Below are 11,471 nucleotides of genomic sequence, written 5' to 3' on the forward strand. Positions count from 1 at the left end.
TGGGTTTGGAAAAGGAGAAGAAGGATGGGGACGCGGCCCGTGCCAGGTGGCCACTTCCTCCTGAGACGCGGAGGAGACCCGCTGCCGCGTGGGCAGGTGGGCAGGTGGGCCGGCCCGTGACGGCTCAGGTGGCCCACGGACAGGGCACGCGCTGAGCCCCAGCCTGACTCACCCTGGCCACCCACGGGGACGCGGCGGCCACTCTTCTCCCTGGGTTTTCCCCGAGACACGTGGAGGACCACGGGTGGGGACAGTGAGGTGTTCGCAGGAGGGGACGACCTGCTGCAGGTCGCGTCAGCCACAGTGGGTCAGGAGACCGGGGTCTGGGGGACGCCGGAACATGCCACCCTGACTGTCTTCTCCCACCCACTGCCACCGTCACCGTCACGGCCACAGCCACCCCTGGTCACCTCCATCATTGCTGCCGCGGTTCCCACCGCCTCCATCATTCCCGCCATCCCCCCAAGCCTGGCTGCTCCTGCCACCTCCATCACAGTCACCAGCACCCTCGCCGTCCCCATGGCCCCGACTCCACGGTCCCCACACTGTGCCCCCACCGCCCGGGTCCTGGCCCACCCACCCACCTCGGTGCCCTCCCAGCAGCCCGCGGGGGTCCACCTGGTCCATCCTGACGCGTGAAGCTGGGGAAGGTTCAAGACCCAGCCGTGAGCCGCCTGTGTGACTCCTCCCAACACTCTGCACGCGGGGTGCGGGTTCCACGGGGACACGGGTGGGACCCATTATGGGAATACCACTGTTTCTCCCAGCAGCTCAGGAATACAGAGAGAGACTCTGCCGATCCTCTACCCGAGGCTCAGAGACATCAGGTGTCCTGCTGAAGGTCACACAGCCAGTAACTGCCAGCATCAGGCAGAAGAGGGTCTACATCAGACACACACCACCGGGGCCACACGCCCAGCCTCCGCCCTGGTCACAGAGCAGGGGAGGCCGGTCTTTTGCATACTATCCAGGTGTGGGAGCCGTGGAGACATAGCACTGGACCCCCTGGAGAGAACCCCCATGGTTCAGGCAGCAGCCTCCAGCCTCCAGCCTCCAGCCTCCAGCCTCCACTGGCCTGCTGCCCTTTCCCAGCATGTAAGCTCTGCCAGGTGCTTCCCAGGCAGCCCTGGTCATCAGACTCGGCCGTGACCCCAGGCGGCCATGGCTGGGCAGCGTGGGTTCTCAGTGCCCCGGCGGATTCTTCTCAGAGCCGCTCCCCAGAGCCTCCCTGGGAGCCCTCTCTCCCAGCGTCCGGCCGCCTGCCCTCCATCCGTCTCTGCCTCCCACTTCTTTCAAAAGCATTGTCCCCCGGGTCTCCCGGGCCCCAGATCACAGCCGGGGACTCTCCCCTTCCCAGCCTTGAGCCTGTAGCTGGACCCCGCAGCAACTGTCGGGCTGTGAGTCAACGCCGCGCTGACCCCCACCCGGGGGCCGGCCAGGGCCAGCTGGGTTCAAGGGAAGCAGGAAGCCCGGGCAGGGCGGTGGGTGCCCAGCTGGCCGTGGACGGTCTCTCTGGGACGGCCGGACAGCGGCTCAGCGAGCCAAGGTCGAGGGCATCTTGCCCTCTCTTACAAAGTGTCATGGCTCCAGGTCCGATGACGCGTTCTCTGAGTGCCCACACCTGGCTCCGTCTCCCTCATCCACGTCTGCGACCCCAGGCTCTTGTGTCACACCCACCGCTCTGTGTCATGGTCCCCTTGGGGTGACTTGAGCCCAGGGCTGCTCTACCCCTGAGCTACACCCCAGCCCTTTGTATTTTGAGACAGAACCTTGCTAGGTCGCCCAGGCTGGCCTCAGACTCACAGTCCTCCGGCCTCAGCCTCCGGCCTCAGCCTCCTGAGGAATCACAGGCGGGGGGGCTACACGGCGGCTTCAGGGTACACTTTTCCCTGCCCCTCAACGCAGCCCCGAGAGGGAGACCAACCCGTGTCCCAGCTGCACTCCCACTCGGCCTCACACGGGGGTGTGCCCCTCGGGGCCCAGCTCTGTGCAGCCACCTGCCACCATCACAGGCTGCTGTCCAGGTGTGGGGCCACCACGGGCCACGCGTCCAACAGGCGTCCAACAGGGAAAACTGCCCCTCACTGGTGACCTCATGGCCATCATGACGCCGTGGCAGGACACAGGGCTCAGGTGTTTGGGGCGATGCTGGTGGAAACAGACCCACTGTGCTGCCAGTCAGGGAGGACGCAGGCCCTCCACCATGACCAGTACGTCAGGCCCGGTGACGATGCCACAGCCCGTTCCTGGGTTACGCGTGGGCCTCCTGTCGATCTAAAAGACGAGTCTCCTGTGTGTCACTCCCACATCCAGCACTGACCACGTCTTCTGACTGCATCAAGGCCAGGTTTAGGTTTGTTGATGACATTCCACGATGGTGACATGGTGACCAAATAGCCCACCAAGCATTTCCTCGAACATATCCTGGTGTCAAGCAAGGCACATCTGTCCCGATGCTCACCTGAGCAGGGCATGACAGTGCTTGTCTGTGATCACAGCCACTCAGGAGGCTGAGGCAGGAGGATCGAAGTTGGAGGCTGTCCTCGCAACTTAGTGAGACTCTGTCTCAAAATAAAAAATTCTAAGGGCTGGGGACGTGGCTCAGTGGTTGAGCGCCCTGAGTTCAGTCCCTGGTACCCCAACCCCAGAACCTGGGGAGGAGAAGCAGGATTGGACGGAGACACTTCTTGAAGCTGCGGTCAGTGGGACTAAGCTGTGGAGCCGGTCCGTCCTCAGCTCAGGAGGCAGCTACAGGGCGGTGCCCACTCTCAGGTGGACAGATGTGAAGGGCTGGAGGGCATTTCTTTCCTTTCAGCCTGATTTCCTGATGGAGGTTTGCTGAGAGCCAGACGGGACCATCTTTCCGAGTTTCCAAGGCCGCGGTCACATGGAGACATTAAAAGGCCCTCGGCCGCGCCCGCCCTTCAGTCCCTTCCTACTGCAACCCGTCGCTCTCCTCGTCCCCTCTGGTCCCCGGGTCTCGTCCGGTGCTTGGCTTTGGCTCTCTTTGGGGCTGATTGGAGTGTTCCCCTCGTCACCTGCCTCCCCCTTCAGGAAATACTGTCCCTTGGCCACAGTGGCCCCGTCACCTTGCACAGGGTCCTGAACCCTCCGAGACAGACTGGCCAACACCCAGAACAGAGGGTGTCCGTGTGCCAGGGCCAGCTGTTGGTGACCAGGGGGGGGTCAGCTGGTCGTCAACAGCCCGATGGGTTCTGTCAACCCTGTGTCCCTCTAGTGACGTGCCACCTTCTAGTGACGTGCCATGTCGCCTTCAGGGAGGTTGGGTGGAGGGGCACGCAGCCCCCGACACACTGTGCCACGTCACCCGGGTCAGCGACCATGGGACCAAGAAATGAGGAACGGGACCCACAGTAAACGCCGGGCTTTCACCAACCCTTCCCCAGCCTTGACGGCCTGTTGGCCACCGTCCCTTAATCCCTGGGGAGGGGCCTTCCTTCTTTCTTCTGTCCCCAACGTCCAGGGGAGTGCTCGGCCCTAGGCGTGGGCCTGGGGGCACTTAAGGACTTCAGGCTTCTGTTGAAGCAACGGTTGCCGTGGACAGGTAATGGGAGTGACCGGAAGGGCCCACCTCCGCTGCACAGGTGCAGGAACGGTGCTTCCCCAGGTCCCTCCTGGCTCGCTGACCAGGAAGAAAGGGGGGTGACTCAGGTGTCACCTTCAGGAAGACGCAGCTCCGGGTGCCGTCACCTCTCAGGCCCGGGAAGGTGACCCGGGGTGAGATCACCCCACGCCCCGCTCAGAGCTGGAGAGGGGGTCAGGTGGCCGTCCCCCCCCCCTCCCGCGGTCCCTTTCTTCTCCCAGTGGGGTGTCTGCCCAGCCTCTGCCTGGAGGCAGAGGACTTTCACCCCCTCAGGGACAGACCCTGGCGCAGTCGGACTTTGGAGGACTTCCTTTCCTGTTTTTGGAATGTCCTCTGGCTTGGTGCGAGACCTCCTTTGTCCTTTTTTTTGGTGGGGGGGCGGGTACCACGACCACTGAGCCCCGGGCCCAGCCCTATTGGTATTTTATGGAGGGTCTCACTGAGCTGCTTAGGGCCTCGCTGTGGCTGAGCAGGCTTTGTGCTCTCCATCCTCCTGCCTCGGCCTCCTGAGCCACTGGGATGACAGGTGTGCCACGTGCCTGACGCCCTCTGTTCTCCTTGATGCTGGGACAATATCTCGCAGAATGGCCAGATCACTGTGCGCTTAACTGGGTCCTCATGAAGGTGGGCCGTGGGTGCGGCCTGTTATGAACAGAGCCACCGCGGTGCGTATGCCCGGCTCCCCCCAGACGGATGCGACTGCCGATCTGCTCGCCCCAAAGTGACACCTGTCTCCCCACCTCAGCGCAGCGTGTGACCACCAAGCTGACATTTTAGACAGAACAAAGAAGCCGTCGCCCACCCTGATGCATCTCACCATCGCTCCTCAGGGAGCTTTCTCGCCGCGTGGGCTGCCCTGACACTCACAACCTGGGACCAGGGAGCGCGGCCGTTGAGGCTGTTAAACTGCTGCCTGTTTCCCTGACTTCGGTGCCAAGCCACGTGGGGTGGGGCAGGCAGCTGGCCAGGGCGGCAGCCGGAGGCCAGGGGAGGCCCTGCCCCAGCCCAGCACCACTTTCTGGCTCCTTGGAAACATTCTTCAGGTTCCTGCCCTCCCCCCTCCCTCCCTCTCTCTCTCTCTTTCCCTCCCTCCTCCTCCCTCCCTCTCTCCCTCTCTTTCCTTCTCTCTCTCTCTCTCTCCCTCTTTCTCCCTCCCTCTCTCTCTCTCTCTCCCTCCCTCTCTCCCTCTCCCTCCTTCTCTCTCCTCCCTCTCTCTCCCAGTCTCCCTCTCCTGCCCCCCCTCACCCTCCCCCCTCCCTCTCTCCCTCTCCCTCCCTCTCTCCCTCCCTCTCTCTCCCTGTCTCCCTCTCCTGCCCCCTCCTCACCCTCCCCCCTCCCTCTCTCCCTCTCCCTCCCTCTCTCCCTCCCTCTCTCTCCCTGTCTCCCTCTCCTGCCCCCTCCCTCACCCTCCCCCCCTCTCTCCCTCTCCCTCCCTCTCCTCCCTCTCTCTCCCTGTCTCCCTCTCCTGCCCCCCCTCACCCTCCCTCCCTCCCTCCCTCTCTCCCCCCCTCCCTCTCTCTCCCTCCCTCTCTCCCCCTCCCTCCCTCTCTCCTTCCCTCCCTCTCTCCCCCTCCCTCCCTCTCTCCCCCTCCCTCCCTCTCTCTCTCCCTCTCTCTCTCCCTCCCTCTCCTTCCCTCCCTCCCTCTCTCCTTCCCTCCCTCCCTCTCTCCTTCCCTCCCTCCCTCTCTCCTTCCCTCCCTCTCTCTCCCTCCTTCTCCCTCTCTCTCTCCCTCTCTCTCTCCTCTCTCCCTCTCTCTCTCTCTCTCTCTCTCTCTCCCTCTCTCTCCAGGGATTGAGCCTAGGGGTGTTAACCACTGAGCCACATCCCAGCCCTTTTCTTTTATTTTTTGAGTCAGGGTCTCGCTAAGTTGCTTAGGGCCTCGCTTTTTGCAGAGGCTGGCCTTGAACTTGGGATTCTCCTGCCTCGGCCTCCTGACTGCTGCATTGCAGGCTGCGCAGCAGCGAGCCAGCAGCCGTTTTGTTCTTTCTCACACCCCCTCCCCCAGGCTGTCACCCGCCACCTCCCAAGCTGCTGCTGTCCAGGCCGCTGTGGCCCCCTTGCCACTAAAACCAGGGACCACATCACCTGTGGGCCATGAGCCTCTGACACAGTCCAGCACTGTCTCCTTGAAGGTCCAGCACTGTCTCCTTGAAGGTCCACCACTGTCTTGAAGCGCTGTCCCCTGCGGGGCTCCTTCTCCTTATCACCTCCGCCCCCTGGAGACCCTCAGGACCCCCCTCAGCTGCACTCACTTCCTGATGAGCTCATCCAACCTGAGCCCTAGATCCCCTCCCCGTGCCCATCTACCCCCCAGACCTCTGCAGGACGCCATCGTCCTGAACCACTGCCCACTTCACATGGGCTTCCTGCAGGGAGCCTCCCAGATTCACCCACCTGCCACCCACAGTTCCTTATTCTCTGTCCCCGGCTCTTGCCATCCCTGACATGCAAGCTCCGTTGGAAGTGTGGCCCCGTCGGAAGTGTGGCCCCGTCAGTCTTCGCAGATTACAGAGCACGTTTTGAAGTCTGCCAAACCTCTTGCAAGCTGTGTGACCCTGAGTAACTTAGTTGACTTCTCTGAACCTCATCTGTGAATGGAAGAGAAATACATCCCTACCTCTCAGGGTTACCATGGCTGAAATGAGGCGTAGTATGCAAAACTCCTGACCCACCACGTAACAGTGTCCAGTCTGTAGGAGCATTTTTATTATCTCTAAATGACCCTGCTCCATGCAGCGTGGAGCAGCCTGTGCCGCTCACAGGGGCCAGATGGGGACACCAACCAAGTCCCCTGCCCTAGCATCTCCCTGCCCTCTCCGTCCTCACAACTTCCGACCATTCCATTGTACACCTACTGGTGTTGGCCTCACAGGGAGACTCTGAACCATTCTCAGATTCCCGCTGTCACCCGTTGCCAACGCTCCCGCGCTCTCTGGCCTGGGTGGCGCTCTCTGGCCTGGGTGCCGTGTGCAATCCCCCTCCCACAGCAGCCACCCTACAGCGTGGGGAAGCCACTTCCTGTTATTCTGCAGACAGAAACACCGTCTCCAAGTGGCAACGTCCCTCGCTGGTGATAGCAAAAGCCACCAGGCACAAGGCTGGGCGTGGCGCCTGCCTGTAACACCAAGAGGCTGAGGCAGGAGGGTCTCAAGTTCAAGGTTCACAATAAGATAAAAAGAGCCGGGGATGTGGCTCGGCGCTAGGGCTCTGCCTCGCAGGGCGGGTGCTGGGTTCCATCCCCAGCAAACCTCCTCCCCATAAACCCCACCAAGTGCTAGACAGCAGCTGTCCCCCCAAACCCAGTGCCACATCTGTTCCCCTCTCCTCTGCCACCAGCAGGCTCTGCATTCAGTAGGCACTCAATTGGTGTTTATGGAAGCTGCCGTGTCTGGAGTCGGCCACAATAAGCACGTGCGAGCGCCTCTGCAGAGACTCGGAGGGAGGCCTGGCGGGGACGGAGGGGCTGACCCTTTGCTGACTCAGCTCCGGCCAGCGGCCAGCGTGCCCCCCCCCCCCGGGCTGCCCTGGGGATCACTGGGCGTGATTCTGAGTATCCGAGAGATTCTGGGAGAAAGTGTTTCAAAAACAAGTTCATCTTTTCCCCTGGAACTTCCTCCCGCGATGTGAGACCACAGGCGGAGTTCTCCACTGCGTCCACTTCCCTAAACCTGCGGGGACTCAGATCCCTGGACCCCTGCAGGGCCAGCCCGGCCTCTGGGGCCCAGCTCCATCTGTCACCTACAGGTCGGCAGCCCACGACCACATGGCAGCAGGTCCCTCAGATGGCCTCTGTGGCGCAGGGGTGGACCAGGGGTGGACCAGGGGTGGACGCAGCGGTGGTTGGCAGCACAGTGAACGTGGAAGGGAACTTCCTCAGGGCGGGGGTCAGGGCTACATTGTGTCCCTCTCCCTCAGCCCACGTGATGTCCGAGCCCCCGGACCTCAGAAGGCGACTGTCAACGGAAACAGGTCTTTAACAGATTCCTTGTTTATTTATCTGGTCACCGATGGACACAGTCCTCTATTGTTCATTTGTTTTTTCGTGGTGCTGAGGTTCGAACCCAGGGCCTCACAGGTGCGAGGCGAGCGCTCTACCACTGACCACAGCCCAGCCCTGGAGACAGGTCTTTAAAGAGGTGACCAGGTTACAGACAGCTGGTGTCATAGTGAGAGGGGATCAGAGCAGACTCCTGCCCAGGGGACACATGACATCTGTAAACAAGGAGGACGGCTTCCGAGTCGGCCGGCCCTCTGACCCCTGGCTCTCGGCCTGTGGTTCTGGGGCTGCCCGTCTGTCTGTGTTAAGCTGACCCTCCAACTCACCCAGCGGGCAGGCCGCGCTCGCCTGGCCACAGTCCCCACCGAGCCCCGCTGCCTCTCCCAGGCCTGTTCCACTCACTCCCTGCCCCCTCCTCTCGCCACGACTGGACTTGAACCCACGGAGTCCACTTAAGGAGCGGTGGGGGACACGCGCCTCGGTGACGTTGGCCGCTGGCACAGGCCTGGCTCAGTCCCCAGCACCACCACCGAGAGGCAGCAGCCAAGGTCGCCTGACTGTGCCCTCAGTGGCTGCCCAGCCTCCACCCGCAGTGCCCCCCGCGGTCGGGCGGACGTCTGCAGCCCGCCCCCCGCCCGCGTCCCTGGTTCCAGGGAATCCGCTGTTTCACGACTCTGCTGATTTCCTGCTCTGCCCGCCCACTTCTCTTTTTCTGGAACTTCCTCGTGTCTTCTCACAGAGACCCACCTGTCCCCAGACCCCAGTCTGCCCAGCCTCTGTCACCCCCACAGAAAGAGGACACGGGGCGGGGGACGGAGCAGGGGTCCCACCCCACCCCGAGACGGGGAGCTCACTGGGAAACGGGGTCTTTGCAGGTTTAGTTGAAGGGTCCTGAGCTGAGATCCTGGGGTCACCCTCTAAACCCAGTGACCAGTGTCTCTCTAGGACAAAGAGGGAGACCCAGACCCAGGGGACACAAGAGGAGGCGGAGCTCAGGGCCCTGGCCTGCCACCTGGGCGGCCAAGAAAGGCCCGGAACAAGTCCACCCGCCTGGAGCCGCCAAAGGAGCTTCACTCCAGACTCCAGCCTGGACCTCAGAGGACACCCCTCTGTGACCGTGTGCACCCGTGAGGCCCTGGTGCTTGTGACAGATCGAGGGACACTCGGGCTCCAGAGGCTGATTCATGAGCCCTGACGTCTCCACTGAATCGCGTTCCTCGAACCGCTTCCTTTTCAACGGAAGCTCTAGCACCTCCTTCTCCTTCTCCTTCTCCTTCTCCTTCTCCTTCTCCTTCTCCTTCGCACTGAGGATTGAACCCAGAGTCGTTCTACCCCTGAGCTCACCCCCAGCCACCCCCCACCTTCTTAATTTTCATCTTGAGACAGGATCTCACTGAGCGGACTGCAGCGGTGCCCATCTGTCATCCCAGAGACTGGAGGCCGAGGCAGGAGGACTACAAGTCTGAAGCCAGCCTCAGCAACTTGGCAAGGCCCTTCGCACTTTGGTGAGACCCTGTGTTCAAACAACAAAGAGGTCTGGGAGGTGGCTCCGTGAGAGAGCGTCCCTGGGTTCAATCCCCAGTAGAAGGAGAAGAAGAAAAGACAGGCTCCTAGGAATGGCCCAGGAGGGCCTCCGACCTGCATCCTCCTAGCTCAGCCTCTGCAGTGGCCCAGCACGGGGCCCTGACCAGCTGCGTCAGGCCTTGCCGGACCCTCTTCCTGGAGCAGGGGTTTTCCTGAGTAAATCCGTCCTGCGGCGTATCCAGCCTTTTCTCTCTGACAGGGGGGGGGGGGGACACCAGAGGTACCAGCGCCCGGCTCACTCTCCACTCCTCACTCCTCAGTCCTCCTCCACCGGTGCCCTGCCGGGGTCGGGGGGCTGGCGGGCGGTGGGCACAGGAGTCTGCCTGCTGTGAGGTCCTGTGGGCGAGGGGGCAGAGGAGAGTGGGCAGCACGGGACGCGGGGCTTCTCAGTCCACCCAGAACGTTCCTGAAAGCGCCCTGCTTCTCCCCAAGGTCCCCAGGCCGGGGACCCCTCCCACCCTGCCAGGTCTCAGGCCACACCTGGCCAGCCCTCTCCAGGTGAGTTCTGACACCAGACAAACGCAGGTGGACACTCCCGGGCCTGTCGGCCGCGGCTCTGGACACCCGGCGTGTGTCCAGGACAAAATCCCAGCGGCCCAGGCCCAGGGCCCTGCTTCTGGTTTCAGGCTGAGCGTGGGAGCCCGAGGCCAAGCGGTGCTGAGGACTTGGCCAGGGCCTCCCTGCCTCGGCCTCCTCCGGAACTCCCCTAAAACCCCGGGCAGGGGGGGAGGCTGAGGGGCTGCGGCAGGAAGCCCTCCCGCTCAGGACCCACCCAAGGCCGCCCTGGCCGCCCCTCCCACTGAGCAGACCCACTTCCTTCTCAAAGCTCCCCACTCCTCCCGGTATCACCCCGAGACTGGGGGCCCCCTGAGCCTTGTGGGCCACAGGACCCCAAAGTCAGAAGAGGACGTGGGCAGTGGCCGTCATCCCACCTCGTGGGACCAGAGAGGAAACTGGGACGGAGCCGCTAGACGCAGGACCGCGGTCCCGGAGTGGGATTTAGTCAGAGCTGGCCCCAGCCTAGGCGGGAAGAATGGCGGGAAGAATGCCCGACGGTGTGACTCTGCGCTCTCTACCCAAGGGGACGGAGAGAGAACCCGTCCGTGCAGATCTGGTCTAGGAATGGTCCTGGCAGTACCTAAACGTGGGAACACCCACGTCCGTCAGTGGGTGGAGGGGAATGAAACGTGGTCTGGCTGTACGGTGGAATATTATTTGGCCATAAAGAAGTGAAGTGCTGATTTGGGCTACAGCCTTGCTTGAAACCTGCTGAGTAAAGAAGTCAAACGATAGAGGATGATTCCATTCATATAAAAAGTCCAGAACAGGCACATCCAGAGAGACAGGAAGCAGACTAGGGGTGGTCTGTGGCTGGGGTGGGGCGAGAGGTTTGGGGGATCGTGGCTAAGAAGTGGGAGGCTCCCTGGACCAGTAAGAATGTTCCAGACTCACTGGGGCGGGGTCGGGCAGTTCTGCTTCTACACGAAAAGCTTTGAGTCGGACACTCTGAGTGGAGGAGTTGTATTATCTAGGAATTGTACCTCAGCCAACCGTCCTAGAAGTCCAGTTAGGCATCAGGAATCTGGGTCCCGGGCAGGAGAGGGTGACGCGCTCAGGAGGCGAGGACGGGATTCTCCTTTCTCCCACCTTCCTGTCCCTCTGGGTCCCCAGCCTGCCACAGGGAGGCCAGCCTCCCCGCCCGCCCACTGACTCACAGGCCTGGCTCCCCTGGAAACCCCCTCGCAGACATTTCCAGAAAGGGGGTCTCACCGGCTGTGAGGTGTCCCTCAGCCAGGCAAGGGGACACCTGAGTGGCCCATCCCTGGGGTTGCTGGATGGCACTGTGCGAGGTGTCCCTGAGAACCTGCCCAGTGACCTTCCACGGCAGCAGCTCCGGTCTGCTTCCCAGAGCCTCGAATGGAGGCTGGACGGCCTCACCAGCCCCGGAGGCTCCTGAGTGACCGTTCTTGTCTAGCCCCTCAGTGACCGGCAGCGAGGTTCCAAGGAAAACGCAGGTTTGGGGCCAGATGCAAGTTCCAGCCCACCACTCCCCGGGGCTCCTCGCTCGACCTCTCTGGAGCCCCGGAAAAGCCGGGATCGGCCGTGGAGGGCCATGGGCTGTGGGGCGGGGGCCCTGTGGAGAGGACGCAGTGACCGTGGGGGCCTCGAAGTGGGCTCAGGAACCTGGCCGGAGCCTGGCCAGAGTCTCTGCAGATGCAAAGACCCACGGCACCTAGTAGGTTGTTTTCTCCCCCAAAAGAACACAGAAAAGTCAACCTTCTTCA

Source organism: Callospermophilus lateralis, chromosome 19, assembly GCF_048772815.1.
Source record: "Callospermophilus lateralis isolate mCalLat2 chromosome 19, mCalLat2.hap1, whole genome shotgun sequence".
NCBI classification, from domain to species: domain Eukaryota; kingdom Metazoa; phylum Chordata; class Mammalia; order Rodentia; family Sciuridae; genus Callospermophilus; species Callospermophilus lateralis.